The 15,099-nt window shown below is 43.0% G+C and overlaps 1 protein-coding gene across 3 annotated transcripts in view; it reads right to left on the bottom strand.

Annotated features, from left to right (window-relative positions):
* Positions 1 to 15,099, bottom strand: part of CPNE1 (copine 1) — a 146,873-nt gene that overhangs the window by 34,271 nt on the left and 97,503 nt on the right. For all 3 annotated transcript variants that reach the window (XM_088480681.1, XM_088480683.1, XM_088480682.1), the window contains exon 2: positions 11,841 to 12,002. The gene's annotated coding sequence lies outside the window, so the exon portion shown is untranslated. The remainder of the gene's footprint in view (positions 1 to 11,840; positions 12,003 to 15,099) is intronic.

Here is a 15,099-nt window from a genome sequence, read left to right on the forward strand (position 1 = left end):
ACCAAGTTTTAGGTAGTTTAAACTGGATAAACAGAACTTCGTATTATCAAACCAATTTAAACCACTAAAGTCCCTTAAATATAACAGTGACCACAAACTGTGCAATATACTAAGTGTGGTAACAAGACTATGAAATGAGCCATTGATTTATCAGACAAAGGTCTGTGATGGCATGACAATAAAATTCACATGGCGTCACATTACCAGGAGTTTCCAGAGCTTATCACTAGCTGGACACATCCAGCCTAGAAAAATAAAAAAATCCTCTCCCTATCGCGCCATTTGTAGGTGTGCATGTCACCCATTCACCACTGCTGGGCTATACAGAGCAGCGGTGGACATACTATCCAGCCTTACATCAGCGGGACAAAACGGTTTCCATCGGGGCTGCATGTCAGAGCCCTCAAACCTGGACTGCCTTGGTTAGTCTGTACGGCAGTGGGCAAACAGATGTTTGCCAAAACAGACAGGGCTTGTGTTATCATATTGGCTTGTGCTGAACAACAGTATGAGCACAAGGAGTATCCCAAATGCAAGTTTCACTATCGTGGGGAAAAAAACCCGGTAATGTGAGTAGCTTATGGCGTGGATGGATATTTTGTTGGGATACGTTGGCAACATATTCCACTCAATGCACGCCTTCATTCGGCAAGAAGAACTTTTGACAAAATTTGGTTGAAAAATGTTTGGTCTTCCAACGTACTCGACCTCCCACTGAACAAAAAAAAAAAATACTTTATAATGTTATATTTTGTAGAGACATCTGTTTGTAGCAATAGGTCTATTTGGGTAAACCATTTTGTGAAAAGTGGGTATGCTGTAGTGAAGTGTTTAATACAACGTTCTTCAAAATAGGGCAATTACAAAACGGGGGCTCCAAAATGTCCTAGTGTAGACATCTCTGGTATAAATCACACCCCAGGCAAGGGTACTGTACTGAATGGTGAAATTTACAGACACATACAAATGTTGCAATACAGATCCTAAATCAAACTTTGTAGCTCATTAATATATATATATATATATATATATATATATATATTTTGTTTTTTTTGATGACCTGTTTTTGTAGCAACAGATTAAGGGCCGTATTCAATTAGATGCGATAAGCCCCGTTTTAGTGATAAATTAACACTTTTGCGATTAATTTCAAATTTGCGCAATTCAATGATCGCATGTGCAATAATTGCATAGACAGAAACCGGCAATAAGTTTTCACTATCTCAGAGCAGTTAAAAAAAACTAAAAAATGCAAAAATCATTTTTGGCTAAAAATGTGGGGTTTTAGAACCCTTTGGACACCCCCACTAATGATAAATTAGCCAAAGAGTTTTTTTTAAATTTGCTTAATTTGGTCATAAATTACATTTTAATTTTGGGTAGAAAATAATAAAGTAGTGGAAAATGGGTTTAAAGTAGTGGGCCTGGTATTTTGGGGAACTGTATGGACAGTTGTTTTGCAGGTGGCTGCCACATCAATGTTTTAACATTTTTTAAAAGTACACTTTATAAACACAAAAATATACTTGAACCCATTTTAATGCACCCTCCAATTTATGTCCAAAAGTTATTTTCTCAAAAAATATAGTTTTATCATTTTTCAACACTTCTACAAAAATACACATAACCGCCACTTGACAATTAACAAAACCCAAAATACTTTAACTACGGCCATTAATACAATTCTATATTGATATCATATATCAGTTAGCCTTCTTTTGGGGTATAGACTGATTTCCCAAAATGTGGAGAAATTGTTGCTGGTTTGCCATGAAAAATTATTGCACGTATGCCTGTGTTTTTGGCTGTTTTGCAATAGGATGTGGCGAAAAACAGAAATGCGATTTGCCAGAATATGTGAAAATATTGCACCAAAACCAGCGATAAACTCGTCGGTGATAATTTATCGATCTATCGTGGCTAATTGAATCAGGCCCTAAGTATTTGGGGTGAACATGTACCAGTTTTGCACTTTTCTGGGGAGATTTGCTCCAGGTTGTTTAGATGATCCCATGCCACGTGTCACCCAATTATGAAACAATGCAGCAGATTCTCAATTGTGTTGATATCGCAGATTCTGACTGAGCCATTACAGGACATTCACATTTATGTTCTTGAGCCAGTCCAAGACAAACCAGTTCTCTTGCAGCATTAGACTGCATATTGCACCATTCATTAATTATACAACCACCACCATACTGTAGGTAAAGTTTATGGGACATGTGCAGAGAAAGATTTGAGCTACATACGTATTTAAACCTAAACCAAGTTACGATGTGGGATAGGATTTACTCAAGCTTTTTGGCAAACTCCAGATGTGCTTTTACAGGATTACGTTTGAGTAAAGGCTTCTTTTATGTCAAACTATCATACAGCCTCCCACCAATGTTATACAGAGCTGTTGCTATAGTTGACAGGTGCACCTTCTTTCTAGTCTCCACTATTGAACTCTGGGCCTGATTCAGGCTGAGCGCTCGCAACCAGGTCGATGGTGGCCCAGAGCGCATGCACACGACGGAGCCGGCTCCGTCGTGCGCATGCGCGAGACCCGAATAGTGACGGGCAATCCGTTGTTCCGGGTCTCACACCAAAGGGGGCATGCTGTCGATGTTGAGTGACAGCACGCCCCCTTTGGTGGGCGGGTCGGGGGGTGGCTGCCCAGACTGAGGCGTTACACAAGTGAAGTCAGTGGGACAGCTTTCGGCTCTGTTTGAGCCGAAAGCTCTCTGGGGCTTGCGGCCAGGAGACCCTACCACAAGGGTCTCATCGCAAGCCTGATTGTCGCGATGGTCTTTACCATCGCGACCATAATCCTGGCCGCTCGCATTAGCTGTGTGCAATGTGGGCCGCTCCATTAAAACAAAAAACAAATAAAAAAAAAAGACGCCCCGATTCAGAGCGAGCGCTCTGTCAGAGCGTCCGGGTCTCAGAATCAGGGCCTCTGTAGATTCTTCTAAGTGAAGGTTGTCCTCTCTGTGGCTTCTCTCACAAGTATAAAATTGTTTGTGGGTAAGGTTTTTAGAACAACCATTTTAGGACAGCTAGGTAACCTTTAGTAACCTACTGGTTGTCACCTTTGAAGTCAATGGTGGGAACCATTCATTGGCTGAGACAGACAGAGACCTACCTCTCTCAGTCAATAAATGTTCAGCACCGGGATTTCTATAGAGAAATGCAGCGGCTGAGCCATCATTCGGGAAGGACCGTCCTTAGAGGACGGTACTTATGTCCGTGGCTTGGGACTTTGTTTTTCGTTTTAAGAAGACTGGATACCTGCATGGACAAGAGGACCTTGTCCAGGTATTGTAGGTGAGTATGTGCGAGTATGTGTGTAACAAACTTATACTTTCATGGTGTGAGAGCGTTGTCTTTAGTTCAGCTGTAAAAGAAATGTTAAAATACAGGTACCAGCGGGTCTTTAATGCCCGCCCATTCTTGCCTAATCAATGTTTGGAGTTTGTCAGAATTTGTGGGTTTTTGTTTGTTCACCCGCCTCTTGAGGATTGCTTTACTGTTGGCATGACACAGGACAAAGACTTTTGGAGGATGGCCTGGTGTCAAAAAGGGCAGCAAAGAAGCCACTTCTCTCCAGGAAAAACATCAGGGACGGACTGATATTCTGCAAAAGGTACAGGGATTGGACTGCTGAGGACTGGGGTCAAGTTATTTTCTCTGATTAATCCCCTTTCAGATTGTTTGGGGCGTCTGGAAAAACACTTGTCCAGAGAAGGAAAGGTGAGTACTACCATCAGTCCTGTGTCATGCCAACAGTAAAGCATCCTAAGACCATTCATGTGTGGGGTTGCATCTTAGGCAAAATTGTGAGTGAGCCCACTCCCTTGGCTAAGAACACAGCCATGAATATGTTTTGAAAACCTCGGTGGTCATCACTATGCCTGGGTCTGCCTCCAGCTCACCTCACTCTGTTGCTGTCTCTTAAGGGCCCCATACACGGTGCGATATGCACCTTGCAATGCCATGGCAGATCCGATGGCCGACATATCGGGCGATCTCCACACACTGAGCGATCCGGTGGCCGACCGCCCGATATAACGGCACCCCCCCCACCCACATAGTGCTGCATGGGATCATTCGTCGATCCCCCAAATCAATTGAATAAGCAGAATGATCTGGAAGAGCGATGGACGGCCCCACAGGAGCGTGCAGCGGGCGCCATCATGCCCACACACAAAACGATAGTGTGGCAATATAGTTCAAAACTGTCGGATCGGCCGCTATATCGCTCCGTGTGTGGGGGCCGTAAGATGCGGCGCTCATACAGGCACCAGGGAGGAGCACTTTTACAGTGTGGCCAGTCCTTAAACACACGGCTACCAGCTCACGCTCCTCTCACTCTCAGCTGCTACAGGTCAGCGGTCACCCCAGCAGCACCTCCGCTCCTTCACAAGAGCCAGTCACCAGCGCTGGCCTTCTCCTCCCTCAGTTATCTCTGACCACCACCCAACAGTCAGTGTGCTAGCTCTTTTATAAAATCATGCAGCACAAGGCCCTCTCCTTCCCATGGGGGCCACGAGACACTGAAGCCGGCACGTGGTAATCTCGTACTTTCACCCGCATACTGGCTCCTTCAACTGCTTCCAGTGTCAACTATCAACAATGTTAATTACCACCACTAAACATACATGCCGTCAGGCTGTATGGAACATACAGGATGTAGATAGATCGATCTATCCATCTACACACACACACACACACACACACACACACACACACACACACACACACACACACACACACACACATAAAAGCATGTCCTTTCTATGAGATCTCTCATATGCATTTGCATTACTTCACCTAGCTTATTTGGGATGTCCCAAGGCTCATTTTAACAGCTGTCCCTCAGATTTACAACCTCAAATGATTCCTGTGGAATTTTTATCCAGAAAAAAAAAAGTGGTACTTATTTTAATGATTCAATGGTAAAGACAAACCAACAAACAAATAATTGGGAGACCAGACAATTATCTCTCAGTGCTTTGTACACTCACATAACATTCCTCTGCTAATTCCTGAATGCATGAGTGGTTTCAATGAGTGGAATAAATCACTTGTCCCCCAAACAGATTCTCTTACTATGACTCATACACAAACAATGATCCCATATTCACTTTCTATGTGGTTCATGTGAACAGAAAAATTACTGCTTGCAAAGAATTAGAGAAAGGGGATTTAACCCCTACGTTGCAGATGACTAGTGGACTCGTCATTTGCAAGTACACAAATTGCGTATGACGAATTCACATGGAGGGGTCCGGCTGCCACACACAAACAAAAATTATTACCTTCCCACTGGTCTGGATGACCGGTGGAGACCATCGCAAAGCCGGGTTCCGGGCCATGTCAGTCAATTGCTCCATTTCTGCTGCATAAATACCCACTGCAGGCGCCGTCAAGAGGTGGACAGGGGTCAGCATGGGCACTCTGACCAGTATGTGACTATGCAGCAAGCAGAGATGCACTGTGTTCCGACTCCTTTCTATCATAGCCAACATCAACTTTTTCAGCAATATGTGCTACAGTAGCTCTTCTGTGGAATCTGACCAGATAGGCAAGCCTTCACTCCCCACATGCATCTATGAGCCTTGGACGTCCATTACCCTGTCGTTGGTCAATCTTTCTTGGATCACTTTTGGTAGGTACTAAAAAATACACACACACACACACACACACACACACACACAGGCAGCAGGAGCTGGCACTGGAACTTCCTGCATTGAGTGTCGATGTGATTTGAGCCAGTGTTGCATGTCTTACCACGGTAAATTCTGGCCAGACACTGCTGGTCATGATCATCAAGCACCAGTCGTTGGGCACTGCACTGTCCCATGAGGTATTCCTAGCACACACATTACCGGGATTTGAACCATAAGTCATACTGAATCCCACATTACACCCTAGATCGAGGACTGTTGAATGTCTGCACAAGTTTGGAAATGGAATGTCCCATTCGTCAGGCACCCACGATCATGCCCTGCACGATTGCAGATAATCCACGTTGCCTTGCCATGAGCAGCCTAGCCGGAGTTCAAACTGTTTGATTACAACTGACGCAACCTATCATCCTTAACATACTGCTGTCCCATGACTTGGCACTTAAGTGTATATTAAGCAGAGCTTTACAGAGACCATTTAGTCATTCACATCAGCCCCTGTCCCAGCGGGCTTACAATCTATATTTCTTATAAAACATACTGGAATTAATTTTTTTGTCAGGAGCCACTTAAAGTGCCAGTATGTTTTTTGGTGTGTAGAAAGAAACCTAAGAAGCTGGAGAAAGCCCACAGAAACACAGGAGAACATATAAACTCTACACAGAAGAAGACTTGGTTGGAATAAGACCTCAGTGCTAAACTATGCCAATATTGTGCCACTGTGCTGAAATTGTGTCAGTTTCAGTTCCCCCCCTCCTCCCCCAGTTAGGGTCCTCAAAACCATTTTCTCTAACCTACTTCAACTTTGTACTCAACGTGGTTGTATGCCAACACTATAGACTGAGGTCTAGGGGTTTCCAAACTTCAGAAAAATACATGGCTGTCCATTTATAATAATGCAATGAAATGCATTCTTCTTCTGGGGTTAAAGTCTAAGGGGCGATTCACTTATTTTATAACTAATTGGCACACAACAGAGCAATTCAATTGTTGCTCCGTTTGGGCACGCAGTTAGGCACATTTCTGCTCACATGTTCCTGAGGGGGTGAGTCGGGAGTTTGGGCACCCAAAGCAGGACTTTAGACATGGTGAGCTGCTATACACAGCTAAAACCCCGTGCATTTGGTCGCGCATAAGCGGCACGGGCTCCCAAATGGAGCAACAATTTTTTCTTCCCCATGAACCTAAACTCAGAGATCTCGCGATTTCATAGCACTATAGCTTTCTTCTATTCCACATGGGATCGTACTGTTAAACAATACAAAATCTTATTTAATTCACTGTGGAATAACCCAAATCCTGGCTTGACCCCCAAAAGCCTTTTCAGAATGGATCCAGGGAAAAACAAGATTTTTTGAATTGCTTCATGTGACAGAATAATCTTGCCTCGCCAGGCGATCAGATAATTTTTGATCCCACCTGATCTTGGGGTATTCGGGGGACCCTCCTGTTACTGACTTCACCCACTGTGTGGGCGTGTAAATTTGCTGCCACAACCAAGCTTCTTCACCTGCACTTTCACTCCTGCCATCAGCACCCGGAACCGCTTACTTCTGGGTATGTGTGGGCACACTGCAGCAACCCTTTCTAGATAGTGTCAGCTAGCTTCCACCAGTCCTTCACCATGGACCAGTCTCTACAGGATAGCTGGCAGAGTGTTTCAGTTTGGAGACTGGGCTCAATGCAAAACATCCAGAGAACAAAAAAGCGTATTTCGCTATTCTGGGGGTCACAGGAAACAAGTAGATGCATCATCTTAAAGGCAAGATGCTTATTGCTCAATGTCTTGAAAAATACAGTTCCTCCACAGCATACAGGTATATTTGTCAGAAGTGCAGACCTCAGAGTCAGAGGACACCTACATTCATAGGAAGAGCACACAATACAATACAACCCCCCCACCCCCTCCCCCTCCCCTGGATCTGTAGGGCAACTCTCACAAAATATAAATAAATCTCTTTTCCAATAGGAACTAAAACAATTTCCGCTTTCCAACCCAGTTGGCTTTCCTAAAATACACACTGATTTAGCATATACACATTCTCTCGTAATGTGAATTCACAATCGTATTTCAACAGGGACTGGTAAATTGCATTCATCCTTTCAATTACCTATGTACTGTAGTTTAGCATTCAACTTCCTCAAATTGGTTTTCCCCCAAAATCACACAGATATGAGACCACTAGTGTGCTTTTCAAAGAAAGTGTTATACACAAGGTTTGGTCAAACACTTACCCTTCTCTAGAGAAAGGACAATGAGCGGTATGCTGTCGAGATGCCGACCGCCAGCTTCCCGGCTGTCAAATTCGGGCAGGGTACTAATGACAGGTGTCGGGGGGGGGGGGGGGGGGATCAGCAATAGTTAGAATACTTACCGTCGGGATTTTCAGGGCTGCCGGTCTGCCGTCGTCGGGATTTGAACCACCGGATATGGGTCCGGCGGTCATTTATACTGATCCCCAATTAGCATCACTTCTTATGTCACAGAAGATTGCAATGCCAAATAAATAAAAAGTGCATAGTCTACACATTTAAATATAGGTTTCCCAAATATGGTGATTCTACAACTGGGCACTGCGCATTAAATATAACATGTTAAAACACATGATTTAATATAAATTTACAGTACATGGTGCCTAGCACAGGTAAAACATTTAAAATTGTTGCTTTGCGCTATAGGTCCCTTTAAAGATGGTGTTGCAGCACTAGAGTTAACCTTTTCAGTGCCATCGCCATCATTTTAAACTAGTGTGCAGTCTCCGGCCACACCTAATTTTGTTGTAGAGTATACTAGACTTCCTAGTCCTACACAGGCCAGACTGACCAACACTAGCAAACATTTTCACCTCAAGGCCTCTAATTCACACAATTCTCACCCAAAAGCACACAACATGTACTCTGCTATATAAATTATACCAGCCACGGACACGCTAGACCAGGGATCTTCAAACTTGGCCCTCCAGCTACTGTGGAACTACACATCCCAGCATGCACTGCCACCTTTTTGATATAACAGAATGCTAAAACTATGTGCAGTGCATGCTGGGATGTGTAGTTCCACAGCATCTGGAGGGCCAAGTTTGAAGACCCCTGCACTAGACTATAATTGAATGTTATGGAAGAGAACGATATAGTTATCGTTCAACACGTTCAATATCGTCCAGTGTGTATGCAAGATATCGTTAACGCTGCGTGCTCCCGCGGATCGCTGACTAGGTCTTTCATTGCCCATACTTGCAGGGCAACCTGACGATATCATCAGGTTCTGCAAGTTCGGGGATGAGGGAGGGTGCCGTCACTGCATGATATCGTTAACGATATCGTTCAGTGTGTATGCTCAATGTCATTAACGACATTGATCCCGGCAGCGCAGGGGAAACACTTAACGGTATGCTCCATGAGCGATATCGTTAAGTGTGTATGAGCCTAGACTTTTACACTCTATTTCCTGAGGAAGCAGATGAGATCTGTGAAACATGAGTTGTATAAAAGACTAGGGCTGATTGAAACGACAACAATCTTCATTTGGAATAATTTTGCATTGCTCGTTTGAAAAAATTCTTATTGTTATATCTATTGCATCTCTGCTACTGTTTATAGAAAATACTGCACAATGATATTAGTTTTGTCAAAATAAAATAAATATTTATGATATTGTGGATATCCACATGGAAATTGGTACCAGTTATATGGTGGATTCTCTAATGCTAGTTACACACTTGTTGACATAGGCCCTGATTCAGAGCCGGACGCAAGTGGCTGCTCGTTCGCTCCGAGCGATGTTTGCCCAACTGCGCATGCGTACGGATCGTAATACGCATGCTCGAACCACTCAGTGCGGCCGAAATTCATGTGCTCGCAAAATAGCGAATGACTGATAATTTGAGTGACAGGATGAGGCGTATGTGGGTGGTAACAGGGGAAGGTGCTCGAAAACGGGGAGTGGAGATCCGATCGCAGGCGTGCTTAAAGGTCAAAACGGGCGTTTTATGGGTGTGCATATTTAAAACAGCAGCGTCATTGACCTCGTCACTGGGTTATTTTATAGCCAGAACTGCTCGCAAAATTGTGGTAGCAAAAACCAACCACAAGAATAGCGAGCAGCTCATACCCTGGTCGATGTACTCGATTAATCTAAGAAATAACGGACATGACGTAGGATGCGAGCGGCCAGGGGGCGTAGTTTCCCAAAAAACGACCGCATGTTTTGTACGCTCGTTCAGACCTAGAGGCATGAACAGACCGCAAACAGCGAACGGTTCATTTGAATAGCCACCCCTATTTTCTTGACGAGCGAGCGCAAATAGCGTCCGGCTCTGAATCAGGCCCATAGTTCTTTAGACCAACGAACGCTATATCACAAGTGCATCAGTAAGGGTGTACACCCGATACGGCTGAACGTCATTAGGTCACAGACATCTCAGGTCGGCCCTGCAGCAAAGTCGATGCCAATCTGCATGTGTGCACAAGCTACCCCCTGGCCACAGGCTACAGAGACCGCCGACAGACATCACAACTGGGCGGGAAAATTGAAATGACCATTGTGATGTCTTGCCAGACACAAAGCGGCTGATGTGTCTAAATTACCAATCTGCCGTTCGGATGGTGGATTGGTCTGCTGACCAATCCATTGTGAGGTTTGTACCCGGCATTAAGAATACAAAGGTTCTTGCAAAGTTTTACTCTCATGCTCAATAGGTTAGTGTGACAAATTCAGCACACTATTAGCAAATTAAGATGCAAAGCTAGGGGAAAAAAAAAGTACTCAATCAGGGGAATCACTACCCGTGGCAGAGTGTTTAAATTGTGCCTGGCGTCTTGTGGCTCACAAAGGGTAGTTGTATGAGAACACATCTGTACTAGAAACTATATAGCTTATGTATAGTATACTGGGTGCATGTAAGTTATAAGTACATTATGGTAAACACTGCTAGGTATAATATGCTTACGTCTATTTTTTTGTATACTAAATATCAAGGGCCATGAGGCACTGCTAGTCCAAGCTCTTTGATTGTGCCTTGTAATTGGTCTGAAATAAACTAACACATTTACCAGTCCTTTGCCAGCGCTTGCATTTTGGTTGGGTTGTGAATTATTCACTAATCAAATAGCCATTAGGAACCAGCTCTTATTGGTTAATGTCATATTGGTGAGGCTTCCAAACAAAATGCTTCAATATGAGCAAATACTTCCCGATGACACACAGGCTAATGAGAACACTACTTTTTCAGAGTCTTTTATGTACCAAGCTTTACATTAAAAATGCAATTTACTAATGAATGTTTTGCCTGCAAAATATCTGTATAATGCATTTCAGCAGCTGAAGTGTTTCTATAACAAAAGTGTATTTCCAAAATTGCAGCACACTACAAAAGACAACACAGGGTAGCAGGCATACAGTAAAATGCAGAATTCCTTGTACAATTGCTTCAATGTCCTTAAACACATGACCTAAAAGGTGCTCTCAACCTGAAAAATATTTTTTTTATCACTACGTGCTGTGGCCAGGGAGATATATAACACGTGAATTAAGCCCCACTTTTGATCGAAAAAAATCTCTGTATACATTCAAATATTCATACTTTTAACACAAAAAACAGCTGTTTTAGTGTTGAGTGCACTCAGATATTCTAATTCATATATTGCCACCATGGTAGAGACCCTGGTGTTTGTTGCATTACTGTGCATGGTTTCTGAGTAGTAACCTCAGTTCACCTGCAGGATGTCCCATCATTGCTTGCAGGTGTAGGGACTCCATATTATTCACATAAGGTTAAGCAACAGAACACAAGCACTCACAGTAAATATACAATTAACATATACAAAAACTGGAAGTTTGACACAGAAGTATAATCATGCTAAACATATGATTGTCACCAAAGCAAGAGTACAGTAATAAAAAAGGCTATATAATATTGTGCATCAAGAATGAATCATAACATTAAAGTACAGTACTTCAGAAAAGGTGCAAGTTTTAGTTGAATACTTGGTTTACTACAGAGGAAGGGGCAAGGAAGAGGTTAAAGACAAGTAGGGAAAAATAGGGTAGGAGCTGGATTCCATGAAAGCCGACACAAAGTAGCTTTCACAGTTAATTCAGGGATTGGTGACAAATAGTGTAACCTTAATTTTAGTCAGTTTATATGAGAGAATAGTGTAATGTCTTACCTTAAAACAAAACTGTACAGTCCTTTCACTCTCCTGCTTCTGCAAAGGGTGAGGCACCTTCCTTTCAGGAAGAGGCGGTTTCTTGAGCTCAAACAGAAGTGGATGATTGCACTGTCAGTTACACCCACGTCACACCCTCTATGAGCTGCACACTGCAGCAAGCTACAGGGGAAAAGAAAAAAGAATGAATGCTTATATACCACATGCTCTGATTGTCAGAGGCATTAAAAAAAAAAACCCACACACTACAAACAAGTTTTTCCAGGGATTACGTACAAATCTACCAGTGGCTACGGTTTAACCTTTCAAAACACATCTGCCTACTTTCAAACAGAATCCATTACAACAGAGACACTTATGAAATGTGCACTGTGCAACCAGTCATTTAACCATTTTCAGCATTTAGGCCACCAAATAAAAATCAGATAAGCGCCCCACACACATTGCTGCATCACTGGTATTACCAGCACTCAGCCCAATACTTCAGAGTGGTGGCACAAAAAACATGCCAATTATAACCACACTACACATGTTTTCTAACCACACCAACAGACCCAAGCCACAAGGGAAGCTAAACTAATTTGCCAATGCTTTCCATGTGCCATTTACTGATTGCCGGTAAAAAAAAAAAAAGTCAAATAGATATCAGCAAAGATTTGACATCTTCTGACAGCTCACAGAATTTAATGCACCCATTCTGTCCTGTGAGTACTGATCAAGATTCAGTCCTTCATTTCCATCTACTCACACTTTCCTTCTAGACACTTAATTTCAGATAAATTTACAAAACACAATCATCCCACCCCCTTTAATTCCAGATCAGGACATGTATTACAGTGAGGGTGGTCAGGTAATAATGCATTTGAAAGCACTTTTGGGCAGAGAAAACCCCCTAGCATAGCATGAACATAGCGGTTTTAGGAGTTGGGAGCCATGGAAAGGCGCATGTGCTAAATGGTCACATCTTGCCATTCTTGGCAAGACAATTGGACAGCCAATGTATTTGTGCTGCACTCAGTTGCATCCAAACTTACCATCCGTATTAAAAGCGATTGATAGGCCCCTTTTTTTTTTTTAAGTTTTTTTTTTTTTTTTTTTAAATATGCCCCACAATCTTTTCCTTCAAATTGTCCTAACATACAAAAAAAAAAAAATATCCACTACAGATGTGTCCTCATAGATCTAGCCTCAATAGGCCACGCGACTTGCCTGGCGTGAGTGACCCCCCCAGGTCACGTGCTACTCTGCTAGCGTGGGGCGTCATTTTTTGAAGAAAACGCGTCTAAGTCAGCTACAACCATTAAATAGGTAGAAAAAAAAATATAAAGTAAAAAAAAAAAAAAAAAAAAGTATTCAACATAATTTAGTGTAAACATACACATTTAATGAGCTATTCCACAGTGTGGCATCATATAACCATTATGTGGGGTACTCACAACCTTGTGCATGCACACTTACCAATCGGCCACCCGATGTGTCTGGCCAGAAGAACAGGATGTGACGTCATTATCACTAGTTCCTGTGGCCAACATATGGGTGGGATGTGCATGTACACACGAGCAGATGTGAAAGACATATATTTTACACATATCGCATCTGCCATGCAGCATGGCCAATGCAATACATATGTGAAAGACGCCTTTCACAGACATATTGTGTTTACACACTGCCAGATGGATTGAATGATAGATAGTTTGTCGGCTATACGAACGATATATATCCCCTAGTCTGTACCCAACATTTGTACTTCTTATGAACAGTGGGTAACACAAATAAGTCAACTCAAAAGATCATATTCTTTCAATCAAAGTAAATGCGTTGCTGTTGTGTTTAAATTCTCTTACACCAATAAAAAGTGGGGAGGTCCCCTCATTTGTTTAAACAATTCTAAAGATATGTGAATGCATGTATTAGAAGAAGAAAAAAAGTAGACGTACGCATAATGCAATATCCCTCTGCTTTCCACCGTGCGCCAATTGCAGCAGATGAGAGAGGGGCCGTACGTCTGCATATACACAGCAGAAGATTCAGATCACAACTCTAATCCCAGCAATCAAAAACTGGAGACATGTTTGATTACTGAGCTCCACTAAATTACAGTATGAATTAGTGTAAGAAAAAGAATAGTATTAAAAGATGCAATAATCAACAATCATCCCAAGACTCTAAAATTGAGAGTCCAGTAATACACAGTATCAACAAAGGCAATAGGAAAGAGACCCATAAGATGGGTTAATCACACAATGAGCAAAGATCTGTGAACAGCATTTTTTGGTAAATCCAGATGGAAAACTGGTTAGTCCCAAACTAGAATCTCACATTTATTTATTACCAGTTATTTATATAGCGCACACATACTCCGCAGCGCTTTACAGAGAGAATATTTGGCCACACATCAGTCCCTGCCCCAGTGGAGCTTACAATCTATATTCCCTACCATATACACATATACACACTAGGGTTAAGTTAATGGTCTCCCAACAAAAATTACCTGTATATTTTTGGAGTGTGGGAGGAAACCGGAGCACCTGGAGGAAACCCACGCAAGCACAGGGAGAGTATACAAACTCCACAGTTAGGGTTGTGGTGGGAATTGAACCCACGACCTCAGTGCTGTGTGGCAGTAATGCTAACCATTACACCATCTGTGCTGCACATAAAATCTCTGAGAAGCATATTAAATGCTGAACTCAATTAGCCGAGGTAATTAACCGTGGGCTAATGTAGTGGCTGGGGCTATTTAATTGTAGCCTGCACCTGAGAGAGAGGTTCCACGAACGTGTTATCCCATAAGCTCTGGGAACTAATCCCAGAATCTATGGGTTAATTTGTTAGCCGCAGATTTACCATGCAAGGAAAAGGGCTTATAAGGTGAACAGGTTTGTCAGTTTTTTCTCCTCATCTTATGTTTAGGTACATGAGCTTTTTCATGGTAAAGTCAGCATTTGCAGTGTACATGTTGCAGGGGCATTTCTAGAGTGTAGCCTCCAAAACGGGCCCCCTCCTCTCAGTCCAGCGGCCGGTAGCACACTGAGCTGTGCGCAGCCAGCACCGGAGGTATAGACTCTGAGCACTAGAGTGCGCCCAGGGTCTATAGAGGATGCGCCAGTCACTGGGAAAATGGCCGCGGCGGCCATTTTCCCTGTACTGCGCATGTGCAAATGACCCGGACCCCGCACCGATGTGGGACTCTGGAGAGGTAAGTAATTCAATGGATGCAGGGTGTGCGGTGCGGGGCCAGTGTTCCCCGCACACCCTG

This window comes from Taudactylus pleione, unplaced genomic scaffold (genome assembly GCF_031769625.1).
Source record: "Taudactylus pleione unplaced genomic scaffold, aTauple2 ptg000256l, whole genome shotgun sequence".
NCBI lineage: Eukaryota > Metazoa > Chordata > Amphibia > Anura > Myobatrachidae > Taudactylus > Taudactylus pleione.